Below are 19063 nucleotides of genomic sequence, written 5' to 3' on the forward strand. Positions count from 1 at the left end.
TTCGTGCGCGAGTCCGACTTGTACTTTTTTTTTGAGGAGGGGAAAAACGTTACGTATCCCCCACCCCCTCGGGGGAAGGGGCGGGAGTATGTGGGACTCCCTCTCGAGGTTTACCCACTAAAACCCCCCATGGCCCTCCTTCCAGCACCATTCCAGTGGAACACGGAAACTCTACAAACTCCGCGTCCTCACTGTACTAGCCGCGTCCGGCACATCTTCATTTCCTTCCGTCACCGAGAGCTCCCCGGGCATCTACGGAGCTTTCATCTCGGGGCCCTTGGTGCGAGCGGTGATCCCCCGATCAACCGCCCGCGGCCCTATTGCTCCACCTCCATGGCGGGCTGGGGCTGACTAGCCCTGGCTCCACCGGCTCCAGGCTCCTGCGGCCGAGCCTTATCGGAGGGAGCTCCTGAGTCCGACTTGTACTTGGCCGATATTTTGGTATGATAGGAAACCCTTCTTAAAAATATAGACAATTTATCATCATGTCGTATAATCTCAAATATGGAATCCTTTAGTTAACCGTTACTCACTTGGCTTGGTGGTTATGAAAGTGAAGTGTGCAACTCGATAGTAGTTTTTGATTAGAATTGCACACCAACTAATGTTACGATAATAAAAACAAAATAAACACCGATACGCCGCGCCGCGCCGCGCCGATATATATGGATTATGATAAGACGTGTCGTCACTCGTCACTCGTCAGTCGTGTAATACCTCAGTCACATTAAACATACAAAAAAATGTAGTAGCGGGTAGCCTACTGAAGCCTAGGTATTGATTATGAGTTATGACTTATGACGTATAAAGTGATTATCATGCAAACATTCTAAAAATTGCTGAGTCATTTTCTAAGGCGTGTGCAATGGATGATTGGTGCTATGAATTAGCCCAGTGGTCCCCAACCTTTTTTTCATACGGGCCACAAACATATTGTGTTGGTCTTGGTATCGACTATCGAGGGCAGCAAAAAAATTGAACAATTTTTTTTACGTTCTTCAAAATTAACGATTCAAAAGTGGAAAAAGTTTCACAACTTTACGACGCCTTTACATTATTTTGCCGGTGAGCGTGAATTTCAAAATGGTTTTTAATATCACGATTTTTGACGGGCGCGGTTGGGGATAGCTGTTGTACAGTTTATAGGTATTGTACCTGTATAAAAATGATTTAGAATCTTTCTTAATTTTTCGTTTCTACCCAGAGGGGTCGATATATTTACTACATATATTAATATATTATATTCTTTGCGTTTGTCATATTATAATTAATAATATCATTGTATTAGATCGTATTGTTTTACGTAGAGAGACGAAAGCTCAGCAAAGTGTTCGTATTCGGCGTCATATAGCGCGGCTCGTGACGAGGACGGTTGACGCAATACTCGCGCGCGCTTGCTTCGCATCGCTGTGGCATCGCTTCCAAACTACGGCGCGGCCGCTCATTCCGTTTTTAACCAGCGTAGCGGCTGGTATTGCGCTTCCACCTATTTTTAAAAACACGTGGCTCGGTGATTAGTTCAACAATAACCTAAAAGTGACATACACAGCAGCTGTTACGTGCGCAGATAAGGGGTGAGTGCCCGTGTTACTTTCGATTTTCAATTTATGTTTTTCAATTCAAGTTTGAATATCAATCGCCCGCGCCGGCAAAAACTTCGCGTGTAAAATCTTTTGGTATAGTTACAGTATAGTTTTCTATCGAATTTAAATTCTCAATCCGAGTAAATATATTCTGAAAAATTGTTATTCAAGTTATTTTTTTCAATGTAACGTGGTGAGGAAAGACGGGAATATTATTTAGTAGGGAATTATTTAGCTTCTAGTGTCAGACGCAGGTTTCTATTAATGTCAGACAAGTCACAAGGGCGACAGTGTTTTAATTTGCCTGCATAATGCTCTACTCGGCTACCTGTGCAGTGTTGCACACTGCAGTCACAAAATAGGCATACGCATGAAATATGGTTATTGGTTATGCCGTACTTACTCCGTGTCATTTTTAAACCCACTCAGACGCCGTATAGATGACATTGTAATCGTTTCGTCCAACTAAAATTACAAGTTAGCAACTACTATAAGTACGCATTATAATAATTTTAATACATTACAAATATGTATTTTATAATGCACAATAATTATAATTTACTTAAGTACTTAATTAAAGTTGGAACTCTATTTTGTCCGCAAGTTTGTAAATCTGGCTGAATTTATAGAGCGAAATATAAATTCTTCATAAAAACTAAATTAACACCAGCAGCTCATTGCAATAAACCAGGATACTTATGTATGCATACAACTTAAGAAAGTATTCTTAAGTTGTGGTAATAGTTCAGTGGTTTTTATGTTAAAAGTGCAGAAAACATATTTTCCATATTGTCTATATGAATTATGTACTTACTCTATATACCTACTTACATAGATACTCTGGAGTCTGGATAACAGAAGATAACAAATAAGTAATACTTAATTAAAAGGAACTACTGGTCCGATTTGATAAATTCTTACAGTGTTAGATTAATTTATAATTATTTATTTATTTATTAATATTATAATTTTTAATTATAATATTAATAAATAAATATTTTTATTTATTAATATTATAATTAATAGGAACGAAGAAGTAGAGAAACATGAAAAAAAAAACGGCGGAAATTATTTGAAAGGGCTTGTCTCATGAACTACTGGAGCAATTTTTCTGTTATTTGGCACAGATAAGAAGTAGACGACCACGTGAAGGATCATGGGCTATTTTTTGTGGACTAATTTTTCTGTGAAATATCTAATTTACGCGGGCGAAGCTGCGCTGAACGTTATATTTCGCGTGGTCACGACATCACGCGTAAACTGATGGGCTCATATTGCTAAAATTTGGTATAAAGATACTTTGAGTCCCGAAAAATAACATAGGTTACATTTCGTCCTGCAAAAATGTACGGTTGCTGCACAATATACTTTTATGATTAGCGCGTAAACTATTCAATCTATTTTGATGGAATTTGGCATGGAGATACTTTGAGTCTCGGGAAAGGACAAGGAATACTAATTTTGTCCCCGAAAATGCACGGTTCCCGCACAATAAACTTTTATGATTATCGCCTAAACTATTCAAACTATTTTGATGAAATTTAGTATGGCAATACTTTCAGTCTCGGGAAAAGACAAGGGATACTTTTATCCCGGAAAATATACGGTTCCCACACAATAAACTTTTACGATTCTCGCCTGAACTATTTAATCTATTTTGATGAAATTTGGCATGGAGATTGGAGATACTAATTTGAATCTAGGACAAGGAATGTTTTTTTGTCCCGGAAAAATGTGCGATTCCCACACAATATACTTTGCTGGGGCCTTACTCCCGAAACTGATATCGATTTCGATTTTCGATTTCAACGGTTTTTGACACTTTAGACATCTAAAATAGCGCTATTTTAGATGTCTAAAGCATGTCTAAAGTGTCAAAAACCGTTGAAATCGAAAATCGAAATCGATATCAGAGTTTCGGGAGTAAGGCACCTAGTGCCTTACTCCCGAAACTGATATCGATTTCGATTTTCGATTTCAACGGATTTTTGACATTTTTTAGACATATTTTAGATGGCTAAAGTGTCAAAAAACCGTTGAAATCGCAAATCGAAATCGATATTAGTTTCGGGAGTAAGGCACCTGATTTGCGCGTAAACGACTCAATCGATGTACGGGAAAAACTATAAACTAAAGTCCTCGCGAACGAAGTCGCGGGCAACAGCTAGTTAATGATAAATAAAATCTTCATCATGAAGAAACAATTTTTCACACAATTTACAGTTTTTTTTGCTGGAAAAAAATTTCGTGCTTTTTCCTACGACACCTTTCGGTCCTAAAATATGGACTGTTTTATTTGTAGGACAATATTACTCTTAAATTATATGACTATTAACCTATCCTTTAGATTTTCGATTTCAACGGTTTTTGACACTTTAGACATGCTTTAGACATCTAAAATAGCGCTATTTTAGATGTCTAAAACATGTCTAAAGTGTCAAAAACCGTTGAAATCGCAAATCGAAATCGATATCAGTTTCGGGAGTAAGGCACCTGATTTGCGCGTAAACGACTCAATCAATGTACGGGAAAAACTATAAACTAAAGTCCTCGCGAACGAAGTCGCGGGCAACAGCTAGTTAATGATATATAAAATCTTCATCATGAAGAAACAATTTTTCACACAATTTACAGTTTTTTTTGCCGAAAAAAAAATAGTTGCGACATCGGAATGTAGCCTGCGCGTAAAGGACGACTTCACAGTCGCAACTGGTCTAAAACAGGGGGATGCCTTGTCAACTATGATCTTTAATCTGGTGCTAGAATACGTTCTGAGAGAGGTTTTACACCTAGAAGTTGGCGTGGAGCTGGATGGAAGGCATTAAGTGATAGGGTATGCAGACGACCTAGCCCTGTTAGGTGAAACTCGTAGAGAAGTCATAGAGGCCAACACAACTTTGGAGACTGAAGCGAAGATGGTAGGGCTCAGGATCAGCCACGATAAAACGGAGTATCTCCACATGAGACGCTACAAAAACACGCGTACACCTTGCGAAGACCTACATGTTTGAGATACAACGTATAAAGGTGAACACAAATTTAAGTACCTCAGGTGTACTGTGACTGATACCAACAGTCGAGAGGACGAAATTGACATTCGCGTTAAAAATGCCCTGCAATGCAGCGCAGCTCTTCACAAGGTGCTCGTGTCCAAGCTTCTCAGCAAAAATACAAAAATCCGAATCTATAATACGATTATTCAGCCTATACTAATGTATGGCTGTGAGGCTTGGACGCTGACACAAAAGGAGGAGAACAAACTTCTAGTCGCTGAAAGAAAAGTCCTCGGAAAAATCCTGGGCCCAGCCAAAACAAATGACGGCTGTTGGCGAATTCGGAAGAATGCCGAAATCGAAGAACTGGTGGCCCAAGTCCCAACCCAATATAATCGGAGAAACAAAGGGTCACCGACTCCGTTGGCTGGGCCACGTGGAAAGAATGGGAGAGGATCGCGAGGTAAAAAGAGCGTATAAGGGCCGTCCAACAGGCCGTCCGCGTCGTCCTGTTGGACGCCCCAGGTATCGCTGGAGAGATGCTGTTGAGGCTGACCTGCGTGATCTTCAAGTCAGTAACAGTAGCGTCCATAGATATAGATATTAGATAGTAACTGGCAGGAGGTAGCGCAGGACAGGGCTCAATAGCGGAAGTTCATTTCGGAGGCCAAGATCCACTTTGGGTCGCTGAGCCAGCGGAGTTAGTTAATTAGTATAAGTAGAGAATATTGGTTGGGGAAAAAGTTTCTTCGTATTTTTTATAAAAAATCAAAACGTTTTTTTATAAAGTTTACTTACAATTGACTAAAGCTTTGATTATATACAGTATATGTATATCGCAGCCGACTGGTTTAAATAGCCGTTCAATCAAACAGCTAGCCCTTTGACTGAACAACGCCATTCAATCACACGTCTAGCTTTTATATTGAATATTTTAGTCGCTCAAAACGTTCAACACTACAGCTGATTCAAAAGCCGCCGTCTAATTGAAGTAGTTCAGCGCGCACCGCTGCGGCGCTAGGTGCGTTTTATTTACAATATGGCGTCAACTAGCAGGTGTTTGTTGGTGTTTGTGGTTGTTTTTCGGAAAGAAAGTAGTTAATCAAAGTTACAAGTGTTATTAAAGAGACAAAAATTGTGGAGGCACATCCGAGGGAATTAAAATTTCACCAAATATTCGAGCAGAAATTACGGGGTTATGAAATGGATGGACGCAGCCTCCCCCGAAAGGGGGGTTCGGGCCCCCCGTCAAAATAAAAACAAACACAATCCAGAAAGTCCAAAGGTTGGTCCAAAAGAAAAACAAAAAAAAACCAGTTGGCTAAGCGTCGTCTAGCTGTAGTGTTGAACGTTGTAGTCAACTGCTGCAAGCATAGCCGTGTGATTGAATGGCGTTGTTCAGTCAAAGGGCTAGCTGTTTGATTGAACGGCTATTTAAACCAGTCGGCTGCGACATGTATACTACGTGTAGTATATAATCAAAGGACTAAAGTATTTAGGTGCCATTTTGTTAGATAACTTTTTACCGTCTTGTTAGTAGGGACATGATCCCATTGCTATAAAAATTTTGGGGCTTCTGATGAAAAAACTGCGACAAGTGGTTTTGGCAGTCCTCTTGTCATGTCAACCTGACACTGCCTAAGGAATTCTGCAGCGACTGAAACAGGTGGAAATCTGAAGGTTGCACCTTCAGATTTCCACCTGTCAGGTCGGTCAGGACTCAGGACTATACGGCGGGCGGATGCTACTGCATCCGTGCTGGGAGGCGTTAATACACCTGCCAGCCAAACTCCCGTAATTTATGCTGAGTGGCTTAAGATGTGTAAGATCTAGCGTTATCATGGTGAAAAACCATGATAACGCTTTCAAATATTCGAAAAACTTCATTATGTACATGCCGCTCAGTAAAAAATACACTTGTAAAAAAATTGCAAGACGTAACGTTCGACACTCAAACAGACATTAATAATGAAGCTGCTCATTTTTAACCGACTTCCAAAAAGGAGGAGGTTATATGTTCGGCTGTGGAGTTTTTTTTTTTGTATGTTCAACAATTACTCCGCCGTTTGTGAACCGATTTTCGAAATTTTTGTTTTGTTGTATGGTTGTATGGTTCCGAAGATACTAAGAGAACTCCGGATTCCTTATAGATACAAGTTTGTGCCGTTTATCGATTTCATAACTTTATTTGACGTTTTGCTTCAAGCAAATTACATAAACTTTTAGGTTTTAACTTATTATAAAATTGTCAGTTAAAATATTAAAATTAACATGATGAATAAATACGAGCAGCTCATCAGAGTCTGATTTGAAAGTATTGGAGTTTATTTCTAATATTTGAGAACTTACCTAGAAACTTACGGCCGTTTTCAATAACGTATCTACAGTTAAATAATAAAAATTATAAAGTTATAACCGTAAAAAATAGTTCAAAAGTACTTAAACAAAGGTATATTTTATTTTTGTTTCTTTTAACGAGTAGATACTCGAGTTTTTTTTTTATTAAATTCGGTAGTGTAATTTTTGCTGACGCGATTCGCAAGTGGTAAGACCCAAAAAAGTGCATTGTTTGGCCTAAACAAAGCAACTAAACTAACAAAATGAAAGAGCAGGCAGTCTTGTCTTTACAAAGTACAAACAGAAGTTGATTTGGTTCTCCGTTAGACATATTATTGTGTTCTATGATGTGGACTGTGGTTGTATGAAAACTACGTAATATGTACTAGAGGTAAGTAAATGATTTGCAAATTTTGCAAATTGCAGCATTTTTATTCAGTGTGCACTCATGAAAATTGAATAAGTATCGAATTTAAATAGCCAATTTTATTAATTTATAACTAAAACAATGCTTATTTAATTATTTACTTACCCCTAAATAAAATATTCGTAGTATTCGCTTATTCGTAAATATTCGTATTCGTAAATAAAACTAGTAATAATCCTAATTTAAAAATAACAAATTTTAAAAGACCCATCTAACGGTAAATTATGGTACTGCTTATCTGTTTGATAGTGAACGGTTCGTTGCGTAGGTATTCAGAAACGCAGTGACAGATATCCAACGTTTGTCCTATACATAACTTTATTGTATCAATAGCTAATGAAAGTTTAACTGGTAACTTCAGAAACAGGGCATTAGACTATTAAAATTTTATCAGAACTTTTGTTGTATTATGTAGTTTATGTACGTTTTAGGATAATTACGTTAATTATAATATGGGAACTAATTTTTTTTGAGCAGTTATTTAAATATTTGAGATGTTATTATGATCAGTTTAAAAAAATAATGAGCAGTTATTTATTTTTTTGGCGGTTGATTAATTATTGCGACTGTAAAACATGGACAGTAATAAAAAAAATAATTGAGCAGTCCAATGACTGAATGAGCGGTTAAAATTATGGAATGAGCGGTTCGATAACGACTTAACAGAAGGCCTACTTTACCACGCATACCGTAGCGGGGGACGGGGGGGGGCGCAGCCCCCCCGAAAGGGCTGCGCCCCCCGCCAAAACAAAAACAAACACTATCCAGAAAGTCCAAGAGTAGGTTAGGTTAGAACTTAGACCACAACACAGAGGGAGCCGAGCGAGCGAAGCGAGCGTGCTGCGGCAGCAGCCGGCGACCGTCTTACTTTCGCTTTATAATGGTACGGAACCCTCCATGTGCGAGTTCGACTCGCACTTGGCCGATATTATTATATTTTACCGCCTCATTGTTTAAAGAACTGCTTAGAATGAGATTACTTACTGACAAATTCCGATTCTCATTTAATTATTTTACTGTTCAATAATGTTTTCAATGATCCATTTCATTATTTTTTACAACTCATTTTTGTTTACTTTACTGCTTAGTTTTAACTGCTAAACTAGTTATTAAACGTGCCATTTATAATTTTTAACTTACCAAAACTGCAATTTACAACTGCCCCTTTAAATAAGTGCCTTATAATATTAATATTTAATATAATAAATAAGTACATCTTCTTATCTTTCTCGTGTCACAATATTAGTTACCTTACTCCTCCGAAACGGTTTTACTGATTAAAGATTATACTCCTATTAATTCTTCGATCGTGGATTCTTGGAAACCTATTGTTATTCTATTGTGTCTCGCTCACCGGTGAGCTTGTAATAAGATACGTAGAATAATATACAGGTGTATTTTTCTACGCATAGTACGCGATAGTTTACTAGGTAACTAAAAAGAGTGAAATTATTATTTTTAACAAAAAAAATTAAAACCGACTTCCAAGGTAAAAACAATAATAACATCCTTTAAATAATATGAACTAAAAAGTATTAAATAGTTTTTCCTATCTAATAGTGCCTTTTTCCGAATTCGGCTAAAACTCAACTATTTCTGTACTCAATCTTCATAATTTTGAAGTCGGTGCCAGTTAAAATAGTTTCAAATATTCTGGCAGACTAAAGATTCAGCTAAGTATATCTGGTATTTACAAAATTAATTAATTTGGGTTATAGAAATAACCCAAATTAATTAATTTTGTCACTTAAAACTGTAATTTACAGTCACTCGTTTAATTACTACCCAATATAAAATATCAAACAATACTAATATGCTGATACTAAGTTTATAATACAAACGGAATTAGGTTAAGTCGATCGGCGCTGGGTCAAACTCACAACAGTTAAAACGAAGCTGACAAAGACGACTAATGACCATTCACTCAATCGCATTTGTGGTGTTTGTATAGAACCTTTTTATAAGTTTACCTTTTAGATAAGTATTGTCTTTAAAATGTCAAGTTGTCATCGTCATTCTGTAAATAAATATTTTCTCATCAGCATGTCCTAAGTCGTATTATTACTAAAATACGCATATATCTTAGTGGCGACGAGGTAAAAACGATAAAATGTCGGTAGGTAAGTTGGCCGAGTTCAATTTAGAGACAGATTGCTGGGAGTCGTATATAGACAGACTCGAACAATACTTCATCTGTAATAGCATTAAGGATGAGCTAAAAGTGGCAACGCTGATTACGGTTGTAGGCGCCGAGGCATACGAGTTGATGTCAAGCTTGTGTACTCCGCACAAACCAGCCACGAAGCAGTACTCGGAGCTCATCGAGATTGTAGGAAAACATATTAGACCTAAACCGTCGATTTTAGCCGAGAGATACAATTTTCGGAGACGTGTACAAGGTCGTTCAGAGAACGTTGCAAATTTTGTTACCGATCTTAAAAAGTTGTCCAAGAATTGTGGATTCATTGACGACTCTCTATCAGAGAACTTGAGGGATCAATTTGTATGCGGATTAAGAAACGACGGCATAAGACAAAGGTTATTCACCGAGGAGAATGTGACTTTTGATAAGGCGTATAACATGGCTTTAGCGATGGAATCGGCAGAGTCGGACGCGGCTCTTGTAGTTGGTGGCCGGGAGTTGCAGATACCTCCAGTCAGTACCGATCCTGCATACAGACAGCCCGCCGTCTATAAAGTCGATGGGAATCGAGATTTAGCTCACGGTTCAAGAAGGCACCCGTCCTCATTCAAGAATAAATCTCAAGTGACCTATAAAAGCTCTATAGTCAATAATAACAAGAATAAGAGTTGTCCTACTTGCGGGTACCAACATAGTCCGGAATACTGCAAATTTAAATCCTATATCTGCAAGATTTGCAACTGCAAAGGTCACCTCAAGCGAGTATGTCCCCGCAAGAGAACTAGTACTCACCTAAACTGTCTCGAAGAGGAAGGGAACAGCAGCTCGGGTAGTGTAGATAGTGAGGAGGTATTTAATTATTCTATTTGTAATCGCTCTTTTAAGGACTTTCCCCCCTATACTATTAGTATTACCGTTAATAATAAAACTTTAGTTATGGAAATTGACACAGGAAGTGCGATTTCTTGTATTAATAAGGAGACGTACGACAGAATGTTTAACAATTGTGAAATTTTTCCTAGCGAGATTAAGCTTAGGTATTACACAGGAGAACTAAAGGAGCCTATAGGTAAAATTAGACCTCTAGTTGTGTATAACCGGTGTAAAAAAAAATTGGACTTATTTATAGTCGAGAACGGCAAAAGTAACCTTTTGGGTCGGCAGTGGATAAGCGAATTAAAAATATGTCCGCAGCCATCTCAAGTGTGTAGCATTAGCGAAGATTTTAATTGGACGTATTTCAGTTCCAGGTTCTATAAGGTGTTTGCGGACGGACTCGGAAAGTATACAGGTGGAACAGTCGGTTTTCGTTTACGAGAGGGAGCACAGCCGATCTTTTTACGCGCTCGCCCGTTAGCTTACGCTTTACGTGAACCAGTAGAGAAGGCACTCGAACAACTGCAGCGTGATGGAGTAATTTCCCCTGTGTCGAGTTCGGACTGGGCGACACCTATCGTGCCGGTTATGAAAAAAGACGGCACGATACGTATTTGCGGTGATTTTAAACTAACCCTAAATAAGTGTTTAGAAATCGATCGTTTTCCGTTACCTCGAGTTGAGGATTTGTTAGCCAAATTACATGGAGGTGATAAATTTTCTAAAATTGACTTATCACAGGCGTATACGCAATTTGAACTCGATGAGTCCCAAAAATTTACTGTTATTAATACGCATAAAGGTTTGTTTAAATATAATAGACTTATTTTCGGCTTAGCATCTAGTCCAGGGATTTTTCAAAGAAAGATGGAACAGATTTTTGCGGGCTTGCCCGGGGTAGGTGTTTTCTTAGACGATATTATCATAACGGGTAAGGATGATGAGTCACATTTGGCTACCTTGAGTGAAGTTTTCACGAGATTGGAAAAATGGGGTTTGCGAGTTCGGAAAGACAAATGTACTCTTTTTGGCGACTCCGTTACATACTTAGGGTTTATTATTGATAAGAACGGAGTTCATACCGATCCAATCAAGGTGGAAGCTATTAAAAAAGTTAAAACACCAACCAATGTTTCTGATTTGCGGTCTTTTCTAGGGCTAGTGATCTATTACGCCAAATTTGTGCCCAATATGAGTACTATGTTAGCACCTTTATACGACCTTCTTAAGAAGAATTCTAGGTATAGGTGGGACCAAAGATGTGAACGGGCATTTAACGATATTAAAAATATTTTAGCCTCTAGTGAAGTCCTAGTACATTATTCTCTAGATTTACCGCTTATTTTAACGGCAGATGCCAGTAGTATCGGTATAGGAGCAGTCATCTCGCATATTACGTCTCAAGGTGAGAGACCGATTGCATACGCTTCCCGAACACTTAATTCGGCAGAGAAAAATTACTCCCAGATTGAGCGAGAGGCTTTGTCCATTATATTTGGTGTACGGAAATTTCATCAATATTTGTACGGGCGTAAGTTTATTTTGAGAACGGATCATAAGCCTCTGGTTACCATATTTGGGGATAAAGCAGGTATTCCGGTCATGGCGGCTAGTAGGATACAAAGATGGGCGGTTATACTAGGTGGCTACGATTACAAAATCGAATATGTTAGCAGTAAGAATAACGCTGCCGATGCCTTCTCAAGATTGCCAGTAAACCAGCAGATAAGTGTGAAACAAGAGAGCACATATCTTTCTTTCGTGCAATCTTTTTTACCGATCACTAGGAAGGAGGTGCAAGAGCAGGTCAGCTTGGATAGTAACCTAAGAAAGGTGATGTCATATTTACATTCAGGCTGGCCCGATTCGTGCCCGGATTCGGAATTACAACCCTACTTTGCGCGACGTAACGAGTTGTATATCGATACGGGGTGTATCGTATGGGGCTATAGGTTAGTTATACCGGCTAGCTTACGGTCATATATGTTGAGCGAGTTGCATGTGGGTCATATGGGGGTAGTCAAAATGAAAAGCATAGCTCGAAGTTTCGTTTGGTGGCCAGGCATAGATGCCGATATCGAGAGAGTTTGTAGGGAATGTGCGTCGTGCATAGCGGAGAGTTCGGCGCCACCCAAGGCGGCGATACAGCCGTGGCCGCATGAGCCGGAACCGTGGTCGAGGTTGCATGTTGATTTTTTGGGCCCATTAAAAGGTAAAACGTTTCTAGTAATTATTGACGCAACCAGTAAGTGGCTAGAAGTTTTTCACATGCCGAGGACCAACGCTAGCGCGGTTATTAAAGTGTTGCGAGAAACGTTTGCGCGGTTCGGGCTGCCGAAGCAAGTGGTGTCCGACAATGGGCCACCTTTTTCTAGTCGGGAGTACCTGGAATTTATGACTAATAACGGTATCAAAATTTCGTTTTCGGCGATTTATCACCCGGCCTCTAATGGTGCCGCCGAGGGGGCGGTCAGGATATGCAAGCGGGCGTTGAAGAAATCGGCCCGGGATGGCTGCGATCTAGATGCGGCTTTACAGGCATATCTACTCGCATATAGAAACGTAGAGCATAGCACCACGGGTGTGTCGCCAGCCATGATGTTGCAACGTAGGTCGTTACGTACTAGGTTAGATCATCTGAGGCGGGGTAGGCCGATTGAGGATAAGGTGCGGACAGCTCAGGAAAAACAAATTGAATCCGCCGGGGGGCAGCCGCGATCTTTTCAAGTTGGGGAGGACGTCGTGGTGCGCAATTACGCGCAAGGCGAAAAATGGGTACAAGGGAGAGTAGAAGAAGGAGTAGGCTCGCGGCACTACGTAGTGAATACAGGCCTAGGTCAATTAAAGCGGCACGTGGACCAAATTAAGCCATGGGCCGTACCTTATGAGCCGCCGGTTATGCCGGGAACCTCAAGCAGTAGCCCCGTTAGTCACCCAGCTGCGGGCGAGGGTGGCGCCCCTGTATTAGTAGTGCCACCACCCCCAAGCAACGCTCCCGTTGCGACGAATCCGCCTCCTCCAGTTCCACCTGTACGCTTGCACCGGCCCAAACGCCTTACGAGGCCGATTGTTAGGTTAGGTTATTAATTTGTATATTGTGTTATTGAGTTACTCGGGCTAATTATTATGTTTACTAGAATAATGGTGTGATTAGGGCTAGTTAGGTAGTATTTTGTAATTTAGTGTGAGGGTGTGGTGTTTGTATAGAACCTTTTTATAAGTTTACCTTTTAGATAAGTATTGTCTTTAAAATGTCAAGTTGTCATCGTCATTCTGTAAATAAATATTTTCTCATCAGCATGTCCTAAGTCGTATTATTACTAAAATACGCATATATCTTAGCATTATTCGCAAATCGCAGCTATTCGGTACGCTAGTATTAGATTGAAAAAAAAAATCCTTGTTTTATTTATGAGTTGTAAGATGCTGCAGAAGTGCAGGGGCGACGTCCATTATTTACGTGATGTGGTTACCTCACGTAATTAATGGACATCCCCCCTAGATCTAGGGGCCAAGCTAAATCTTTCCAAATCTCACTTAGGGGGGAGGGGAGTAAAAAATTTCCCCTCATCAAAATGTAGCCTATATGTCCTTTCTCAGGTTCTAGAATATCTGTGTACAAAATTTCGTTGTAATCGGATCAGTAGTTTTGGCGTGAAAGGGAGACAGACAGACAGAGATACTTTCGCATTTATAATATTAGTATGGATTTCTATTATATTATGATAAGTAGATACACAAATTTATTATGTACATCCATGACCCAGGAACTTTGAAAACTTTTTTGTTTCGTCGGCAGGATTCGAACCCGCGACCCTCGGCTTGATAGCTCAAGCCAACAGCCCACCAACTGAGCCACAGAGGTTTAAAGAAAAACTATAGATACGTAATGAGTACCGTTACCGCTAATTAGTATTATGTTAAGTATGGCTGTCCGTCACGTCACTGCTTGGAGTAATCTACTTAACAGCTCCAAGTAATTGTTCGTCCATCTATCTGGGTCACATATAATTCTTCGATGCTCTACATTTCGCAAACTGTATTTGAAGGAATTAATTATTGTTTAGACCACGTATAGACCTTCTAAAACATTGATAATCCTGTTCCAAAATTTCTGAATTTTTTAACTCTCATCTATTTTTCATAATTCGATAATTTTTTAGTATGTACTCATAAGTTATCATGAAATCATACGTAAAATAGTTTGCTCTTGTACTTCCAGTTGTTTGACCACCTTGAGATGTGCCTTGGTTAGACTGGCATATTTTTATTTGCTCATTTAGACGTATTAGCACTATATAATATGCACCTCAAACAAGCATTTCGTCTGCCGTAATAAAAACCGTCCTAACTCGGAAAGTTTTTTTAATTTTCACTTTTACTAAGAGTGTAGTTCGAAAACGGATGAGAATTTGGTATAACTATATAGAATAAAAAAATATAGAGAATTTAATAAGTTTTAATTTCATCATAGAATATTTTTTTTCTACAACGCATAGTTATTTAGTTATTGGCGAAATACCGAAAATTGAGACCTTTGTCGGCCCCCCCTCCTCCCTCCGGCTCACCTCCTAGACGTCAGGACTTTTAGTATGTTTTGTCCCTAATCACCTAATCACTAATGAATAAGTTCCAGCAGAAATCGCTAAGGTTCCCGCTCACGCACTCTATACCCTCCTTTGAGTCATTCTTTAAGGCCATTCCCTGAGCAAAGGACCTTGACCATACATTTGCCGCGTTGCCGAGATCGCGCCAAAATCCTATTTTTTTTTTACTTATCTTAGTTCAAAATTGACCTAAAAAAATTCAAACGTCCAATATGTAGTTAATGAAATTGTCGATATATTGGCGTGTGTTTCAAATAATCGTAATTTGTAAATACTGGGCAGATGCTGAATGTATGCTTATTGCTTGAATTCAAATAAATTGGTATTACTTAGGAAGCTGTCTCATGAGTATAAAAAACAAAAATAGAAAATTAATAACTATGAAAGGAAAGTTCATATACTGAAGATGATTGCTGTATTTTTATTATAATTTTGTAGCTTTCAAATAATGAGTTAATAAGGCTCTAAAAACGGTAAATCACGGCATCTAAGGAGCGTCTTAACCGGACTACAGATTTCAATCAAACTGACAGGGGCACGAGGCGGCGCGGCGCGCTGACGACGCCGCGCCGTGTTTATTGGGGACGCGGCCTAAGTTGTTACTTGTTATCATCGATATTATTACCTACCTAAAATATATTTATAACATTAGTGATGTGAGGTGTGAACCACGTCGACGAATTTTACACCTGTTGCACAGAACACGTACATCGTGTTGACTTTAACGTCAATACTAATTGTTTCCGAGTCGCGTTGTATTCGAGTGAACAAACAGTATTTAATGAATATCCCTTAGCGTTATAATATGTAATGATGCTAAGGAATACTCATTATACAGTATAATGAATAATCTCAAATCTGTACATAATGAATATCCCGTAGCGTTAATGACGTTAAGGAATATTCAATAAGTAAACAATTTATAGGTATATGTCACCGGAAAATAACAAGACTTGTAGGTTGATAAATTTTCTGAATAGTTAATCAACTGTCGGATAATAATAAACGGCAGTGACAATGTATTAGGTATTTGACGTATGTATTTTAGTAAATTGATTTAATTTACGGCGTCTTGCCGTTAAATCATCCGTCAAAGACGAAGTGTTCGTCAATTATTATTGGTTGAACTACTCACGTGATTTTACACCCCGTGACAGAAAGAAATTCACCGCGTAATTTTGGTGATCCACCCCTAAAACAGTCAGACAGCAGGCTATATCTGAATGTTCCCCTATTACTTTTTAATTTTTACTTATTTAATACCCTGTTTAGTATAACCAAATACCAAAAAAAATTATTACTTCAAACTGAAAACATAGCCAATTTACCGAAACCAACATTGGAACTTAGATCTTTATTTAAAACATGACACTTACTGCCGCACTCAGAGTGGAACATTATTTACTTAACTGTAATTAATTCAAAATTTTGACATAAGCCTCATACATTATCTGTCTTACTCTTCATTAAATTCAAGGTTAATCGTAATTAAATGTCTCTGAGTACGGCGGTTAGAGCCTTATTTAAATTGGACTTTGAAAAATGTTAAATTGGAAATTGTCAATTAAAATGTAATTTTGTTGTAAGTAATCGATAAGTAAAATACTTTGTTTTTTCTATACACAGAGCTTTTATCGTTAAATACTTATAGTATTTACCTAAAAAAAAATAAAATTGATTAAAAGATGAGCTAGTACTATTTAGATCAACAGTTCCTCCACATTTTGTTTTTGGCACTTAAACCTTTTTTTTTATTTCCAGCATTCACTTGTATCAAATTTTTAAATTTTGTATTGTTTCTGCATCGCCAAATCAAACTAAACCTAAATCTTGGTTATTATTTATTAGTTATTACTTATTACAGTCATAATGTACGTAGTTAGACATAATATTATATTACAAAAACAATGATTAGTAATCCGATTTTCCGACATTTTCGCCGCAGGCTTGTTTATTGAGTACTTACTACTACTAATACCTTCATCGAAACTATTCTAATTAAGATTTATACATCGGTTATCTTATATCTAGCAATTACAAATAGAAATTATTGCTGCAATAGTTATCACAATTTTACTTAACAGTCTATTCAAAATATTGAAGTGAAATCAATAAATGTAAACACCTAAAAATCCATACTAATATTATAAATCTGAAAGTGTGTCTGTCTGTTACAAGTTACAACTGACATGAGTAGGTATTGGTTACATCTTCAGTCTTCACGCTCGACTCTTACCGCGCGCGCACCGATTTTGCTGAAAGATACAGTATGAAGATACTTTGGCCCGGAAAAGGATAATATTATGTCCTTTCCCGATACTTTTTATTCCGGAAAAATGTACGGTTACCGCGCGATAAACGTATCGCAATTCGCAATTGAGTTGCAGGCGTCATCTAGTTGTAAATAACTTTCAATTTACAACTAGCTGTGTGTATATTGTCGATCGCAAAAATTCATACGAATTACGATTTACGAGTTGCAAACAGTTACGATAGTTCAAGTTTCATGTTTCAGAAAACAAAATTAATTGAATTAACGACATGTAATAATTAAACCGCATTATAATAGTATCCATACTTCCATACTAATATTATAAATGCGAAAGTGTGTCTGCCTGTCTGTCTGTTACCTCTTCACGCCCAAACCGCTGAACTGATTTTGCTGAAATTTGGTATGGAGATACTTTGAGTGCCGGGAAAGGACATAGGATACTTTCTATCCCGGAAAAATGTACGGTTCCAGCGCGATAAACAAATTTTGGCGCAACGGAGTCAACGGATCATCTAGTTTTATTATATCTCGAAGTTTATTTAGATAAATATTAAATACAATACCGTGGCTAACAGATTTCCTCTACGGCTTTTGAAACTTCTGCTTAGGGGGAAATTGCTAACCGCCGTACTCAGAGACATAATAACGATTAACCTTCAATTTAATGAGGAGTTTGACAGATAATGTATGGGGCTTCCGTCAAAATGTTGAATTGATTACATTTAAGTAATTAATGTTCCACTCTGAGTGCGGCAGTAAGTTAGTAATTTCGTTAACGAAGTAATAAATCAAGAAAAAGCATCGCAACTCGCATTGCACGTCATATCACTATCAAATCTTATATATTTTTGAATTTCTAATTTTGCTGTCGACATCAAATGCAAGTCGATTACCTAGCGCGCAAGAGCAATTTTACAGCGTATTCGTTATCATTTTCGAAAGTTCTCGAATGTCAAATATGTATTTGGACTAAGGATGGGCCAAATGTGGTTTGAACCGAATACGAACTTCGGCCGAACTTTCGGTAAAAATGAAAAATTGTTATCATCACTATTAACAACACATTTTCATTAATTTTAACAATAGCAAAAATCATTGTTAATTATTATGTCGTTAAACGTTACATACTAAAACTATTACTTAGGTTAAAATAACAATGGATGAGTAAGGAAATTATTTTGCATTCATTAATGAAGCATTCAATATTCATATTTATTGATTGATGCCAAATGGTTGGATCTAAATAACCAACATTGTCGAAATGTATACAGATATTACAGGACGTTCTTAGTCAATTCGTTATCACTTATCAGTCAGAATTCCACGAATCGTAAATTGTGCCCAACGATGTTAAGAGTCCGGGTGTCATCGCAATTCTCATACAAACGTAATACCAAGATCACTTCCCATACGAGAATATTTACCATATTTGAGTTATTATTCAGCTTAAGATAGTAATTACCTAGGTTCCTTTACAAAGACTCACTGCAAAATATTTACACACCAAAAATATGAAGGATTACAATTCATAATAGTATGTAAGTATATATTTTTAGTATGTAAATATTTTGCAGTGATTCTTTGTACAGGAACTCAAATATAGTAAATATTCTCCTATGGGAAATTATCTTGGTATTACGTTTGTATGAGAACTGCGATGGCACCCGGACTCATAAACACTGAATCGATATATTTTGTAACTAATGAGGCCAAACTATACGTTCTTGTTATTCATTTAACAACTAGCCAAAATTCGTTCATGGCGTGGCCCGTGGGAAACGTACATTTTCCCAGGATAAAAAGTATTCTATGTCCTTTCCCCGGA

The 19063-nt window shown here is 38.0% G+C and overlaps 1 protein-coding gene across 1 annotated transcript in view; it reads left to right on the top strand.

Annotated features, from left to right (window-relative positions):
- Positions 1-1415: 1415 nt before the first annotated feature.
- LOC121738568 (proton-coupled amino acid transporter-like protein pathetic) overlaps positions 1416-19063 on the top strand; it is a 70191-nt gene continuing 52543 nt past the window's right edge. Inside the window, exon 1 of the mRNA XM_042130728.1 lies at positions 1416-1574. The gene's annotated coding sequence lies outside the window, so the exon portion shown is untranslated. The remainder of the gene's footprint in view (positions 1575-19063) is intronic.

The sequence above is a fragment of the Aricia agestis genome, chromosome Z, assembly GCF_905147365.1.
Source record: "Aricia agestis chromosome Z, ilAriAges1.1, whole genome shotgun sequence".
Classification (NCBI taxonomy): domain Eukaryota; kingdom Metazoa; phylum Arthropoda; class Insecta; order Lepidoptera; family Lycaenidae; genus Aricia; species Aricia agestis.